We start from the raw sequence: 6,000 nt of genomic DNA, 5'->3' as shown, positions 1-6,000 counted from the left end.
ATAATAAAAAAGATAGACAATAACTAGTGGTGGTGAAAATATTGGCATTCTCATATATTGTACGATGGTGCAGCTACTTTGGAAAATAGTGGGGCCTTTCCTCAAAAAAGGTTAAACATGAGTGATCAAATATCCTCTCTTGCCCAGCCAGTGTGGTTCAGTGGTTGAGCATCAACCTACAAACCAGGAGGTCACAGTTCGATTCCCTGTCAGGGCACATGCCTGGGTTGCGGGCTCGATCCCCAGTCGGGGGTGTGCAGGAGGCAGCCAATTAATGATTCTCTCTCATCATTGATGTTTCTATCTCTCTTTCCCTCTCTGAAATCAATAAAAATATAAAATAAAAAAAAATTTTTAAATTCACCATTTGGTATATAACCAAGAGAAAAAACAACACGTTATACAAAAGTTGTATATGAATGTTCATAGTGACATTATTATAACAGTAAAAAAAAAACAATCCCAATGTTCATCAACCCATTAATGAGTAGACAAATTGTGGTCTACACATATGATGGAATATTATTCGGGAGGGAAATTCTGACACATGCTACAATATGGATGAAGCTAGAGGACATTATGCTAAGAGAAAGAAGCCAGTCACAAAAGGACAGGTTACTGTAAGATTCCACTTATACGAGCTACCTACAGTAGTCAAATTCATAGAGACAGAAAGCAGAAGGGGCTTGGGGGAGGGGAGAATGGGGAGTTATTATTTTAATGGGTGCAGAGTTTCAGTTTGGGAAGATGAACGGAGTTCTGGAGATGGATGATGGTGATGGTTGCACAGTGTAAAAGTACTTGATGTCACAGAACTGTACCCTTGCAAGTGATTAAAATGGTAAATTTTATGTTATGTATATTTTATTGCAAGAAATAAAAAGATACCTTGTACTAATAAACACTACAATATCAATGAATCTTGAAAACATTGTTAAATGATAGAAGCCAGTCAAAAAAGACCGCATATGATAAGATTCCATTGGTATCAAATGTCCAGAATAGGCAAATCAATAGAGACAGAAAGTATGTTAGTGATTGCTTAGGACTGAGGGCGTGGTGGTGGTAGGATTGGAGGGAATGGGAGTGACTGCTAATGGGTACAGAGTTTCTTTTTGGGGTGATGGAAAATGTTCTAAAATTGATTGTGCCGATGGTTGCACAACTCTGAATATACCAAAAACATTGAATCGTACAATTTAAATTTGAATTGTATGGCATGTGAACTATACACTGAGTGGCCAGATTATTATGATCTCTGAACGCATAATAATCTGGCCACTCAGTGTATATCCTATATAATAAAAGGCTAATATGCAAATTGTCCCCTCAACCAGGAGTTTGACCAGCAGGCAGGCCAGCCAACCACCCATGTCCCCTCCCCCTGGCCAGGCTGGCCGGACCGGGCCTCATACACACACACACACACACACACACACACACACACACTGAGTGGCCAGATTATTATGTGTTCAGAGATCATAATAATCTGGCCACTCAGTGTATATCAATAAAGCTGATTTAAAAAATAATAATCTTTATTGTTGAAAGTATTACATGTGTCCTCCTTTTCCCCCGTCAACCCCTTCCAGGCCATCCCTGCTCCCTACCCCAGGCCCTCACCACCCCACTGTCTGTGTCCATGAGTTATGCATATATAATTAAGTTGATTTTTTAAAATATATTTTATTGATTTTTTTACAGAGAGGAAGGGAGAGGGACAGAGAGTCAGAAACATCGATGAGAGAGAAACATTGATTAGCTGCCTCCTGCACACCCCCTCCTGGGGATGTGCCCACAGCCAAGGTACATGCCCTTGACTGGAATCGAACCTGCGACCCTTCAGTCCGAAGGCCGATGCTCTATCCACTGAGCCAAACCAGTTAGGGCAAGTTGATTTTTAAAAAGAGAGTGGGGATCAGGTCCTTGGAGAACAATTAATTTTTTAAATATATTTTTATTGGTTTCAGAGAGGAAGGAAGAGGGAGAGAAAGAGAGAAACATCAATGATGAGAGAGAATCATTGATCAACTGCCTCCTACTGGGGATTGAGGCCACAACCCAGGCATGTGCCCTTGACCAGAATTGAACCCGGGACCTTTCAGTCCACAGGCCAACGCTCTATCCACTGAACCAAACTGGCTAGGGCTGGAGAACAATAAATTTAAAGACTGCAGAAGGGAGGAGAACCACAGAGGCGAAGCGTCCCTTTGCACAGTCAACTCCTGGAATTTCCTGGAAGATGGTTGTTCCATTAGTTACAAACCAAGAGAGCACTTCCAGAAAGATAAGCCCATTGCAGCTGCTGTTTTTGGAGCACTGACTAGTGCCAGTCATCATGCTAGACACTTATATAAAGTCACCTAATCCTTCAACTTCTCATTTTACATATGATATAACTAAGTGATTGGCTCTGGGTCACATAGGAAGCTCAGAGCTCAGAATGAGACCCAAGTCTATCTAACTCCAAAGCTAAGTTCTAAAAATAGACCCTAAAAAATTGTTAATTTTATATAAAAGTTTACACCAAAAGTGTAAAGAATAATACAGGGTACACCTGTGTACCCCCACTCAGCTTAAGAAATTGAATTCTTGCCCAAGCCGGTTTGGCTTAGTGGATAGAGCATCGGCCTGTGGACTAAGAGGTCCCAGGTTCGACTGTGGTCAGGGCACACGCCTGGGCTGCGGGCTTGATCCCCAGCCGGGGGCATGCAGGAGGCAGCCCATTAATGATTCTCTCTCATCATTGATGTTTCTCTCTCTCCCTCTTCCTTCCTCTCTGAAATCAATAAAAAAATATATATATTTTAAAAAGAAATTGAATTATCTCGCAACACCATTGCAGTCCCCTCTGTCTCCTCTCTGATTCCATCCCTCTTCTGCCATACAACCATGCTTCTGGATTTGGTATTTATTGTTCCCATACTTCACTTCGTATGTAACTCCAAGCAATGTGAAGTATAGTTTTACAAGTTTCTAAACTTTATATAAACATCATATTATACTGAATATACTCTTCTGAGGCTGCCTTTTCCCTCAGCATTGTTTGTGAGATTTGTCCAAATTGACATGTGTATCCATACTCTACTCATTTCCATTGCTGTAGAGTATGAAGCATTCCATTATATAAAGGTATACTAGTTCTTGTCACTAGCCTGGGGTTGGACATTTGGGTTGCTGCCAGTTTTTTGTTATGACAAATCGAGCTGCTGTGAACATTCTTGTTCATGTCTCCTAGTTCAAGAGAGTGAACATTCCTAGGAGTTTGTACTAGTTTCCTATGGCTGCTGTAACAAGTTACCACAATACTAGTGGGTTAAAACAACACAAATATATTATCTTACAACTCTGGATGTCAGCAGTCCCAATGGGTTTCACTGGGCTGAAGTGAAGGTTTTGGCAAGGTCACCGACCCTCTGCAGGGGAGAATCCATTTCCTTGAATTTTTTGGCTTCTAGAAGCCACCTGCATTCCTTGGCTTGTGGCTCCTTACTACTTCTTCAAAGCCAGCAACACAGTATCTCCAAATTTCTCTGACTCTGACCCTCTGCTTCCGTTGTCACATCTTCTCTGATTCTGACTCTCCTGCCTTCCTCTTATAAGGACCCTTGTGATTACATTGGGTGGACAAGTTCTCCATCTCAAGGTCCTTGACGTAATCACATTTGCAAATTCATTTTTGCCATGGAAGGTAACATAGCCACAGGCTCCGGGTTTAGGATGTGGACATCTTTGGAACAACCAGGCAATGTGATGTGAGCATCTTTGAATTAGGAGTTTGTCAAACTGCTCTCCACAGTGAATTGGTTCTCCACAGTGAAATGGGAGTGACGAGACTGCATCAGCATTCCTGCCACTCCCATTTTCACCAGCACTTGCTATTACCTGACCTTTTAATTTTTGTCAACCTGGTGGCTGTGAAATGTCTGGGCTCTACTGCTATGTGGTCAAGAAAGAGACAGTGATCAGTGGTGTTGAATGTGAACAAAAAGGAGTCCTGGCCGTAAGAATGTGGTCAATGACCGTGGCTACAGCAGCTCCCTCCGAAGTGGGGAGAGGGAGTAAAGTCAGACCAAGTTAAGAAACAAGGAGGTCCAGGAAAGGACACGGGCAGTGCAGAGTGCAGAGGGTATGTCTTCACTTGGGCTGCCACAGAGAAATACCACAGACTTGAGGGCTTAAACAACAGATATTAACTTCTTACAATTCTGGAGGCTGGGACGTCCAAGTTCAAGGTGCCAGCAGATTTAGTTTTTGGTGAGAGCCTGCTTCCTGGCTTGCAGACAGCTGTGTCCTCACATGGAGAGAGAGAAAGAACTCTGCTCTCTTTCCCTTCTTATAAGGACACTGATGCCACCATGGGGGACCCAATCTCACGACCTCATCTAAATCTAATAACTTCCCAAAGGCCCCACTTTCAAATAGCGTATTGAGGGGTTAGGCCTTCCACATATGCATTTTGGGGGACACAAACATTCAGCCCATAACAGGATACTTTCAAAATATTGGAGGATGAATGAAAGGGAGGTTATCAGTCTAATGGGAGGGAGAAAGAAAGACATAACACTTGGAACAGGGCCAGGCATCTTGGAGGAGGCAGGTAAAGGTGAGGCCTATGGAAAGGGTACCTGGATTGGCTTTGGAAGGAAGAGAGGCTGCTGTTTCTGGAGGTGGGCGGGTGGGAAGGGCACTGAGGCATATACAGAGAAAATCCAAAGAGGCGAGGCGGAAAATGGCACAAGCTTCTAGCTGTGATGGGCAGCAGGAGTGGGTTTAGGGGTCTGAGGAGTGTGGGGAAGGTTTACAGAGAACATGGTTGTGGAGCATTCAACACGGTGCCTACTGGGCTGAACAAAGGGGGATTGGTGAGAAAGAGGGGACAAGCTGAGGTCTTACCAGCACTCTTAGGGTGAAGAAGGCCTAGAGTCCAGAGGGAAAGGGGCCAAAGGAGGGCCATGTAGGATTGTCTGGATGCTTAGTGGAAATGGTGGGTCCTGAGGTGGCAGAGCAGAACCAGGGAGATCACAGCCAGGGAACTGGGATGTGTGGAGGGACTTTTGATAATGCCCAGGACCATGGTGGAAGGAGAGCAGGGACTGTGGGAGCCCAGAGGAGAGGGGCACATAACCCAGCCTGGGTAAGTGGAGGGCTTCCAGGAGGTGGTGATGTTTCAGCTGAGTCTTGAAAGGGAAAACCAAATTTCAGTTCTCATAAAAATTTGGAAGAAGTATTGGCGTTATAGTCTACTAATAAGCCTGTCCTATCCCACTTATCCGTTTCGTCTCTCTTGGATATCTGCCCATTGTGCTCTGGATGGATTGGAAGAGTCCTTGTTGGGTTCTTTCAGCCCTTATACATTGGCTTATGGACTTCTCTTTAGGTTAATTATTTTCTCCTTTAACTTCAGAACTCCTATTCACCCTTCAAAACCCAGAGCAAATGTCACCTCCTCTGGTGAGCCTTTATGATTGCCCTGGTCCTGCCTCCGTGCTTCCTCAGCAGTGTGATAAAGTGGAACAAGCTCACTCATTACTGTTTGATTTTAGACAAGTGGCTTAGTCTCTGAGTGTCTGTTTCCTGACAATGGCACTAGCCAAGTCTAGCTGTGAAGATAAGGCAAATGATAATCCTCTGGCATCACATGGGAATCACTTAGGAAGCCATTGGGTGGTGAAACTTGACATTCTGACTTGTCCTAGAGTAAGCTGTGTGAGAATGTGACTCGGTCGGTCTAAATCCATGAGTTCTGCAGAGAGGGTCTAGCCCAGTGACCAGGAATCATGTGCTCTGTGGGCCCAGAGCAGAGGGAAGAATGGAAATTGCCTATCATTTACCTGTAATGTGACTTTGGGAAGGTGACATAATCTCTGTGAATCTGTTTCCTCATCTGTAAAATGACAACATATTAGGGACTCTTTACTACAGGTAAAGCTCTCAACACACACGATCTCTAATCCTCACTCTGTGCATCATCAACCCATTTTACAGAAGAGAAAACTG

Source organism: Cnephaeus nilssonii, assembly GCF_951640355.1.
Source record: "Cnephaeus nilssonii genome assembly, chromosome: 2".
In the NCBI taxonomy this organism is placed as follows: domain Eukaryota; kingdom Metazoa; phylum Chordata; class Mammalia; order Chiroptera; family Vespertilionidae; genus Cnephaeus; species Cnephaeus nilssonii.
Note: the sequence above shows the minus strand (reverse complement) of the source record.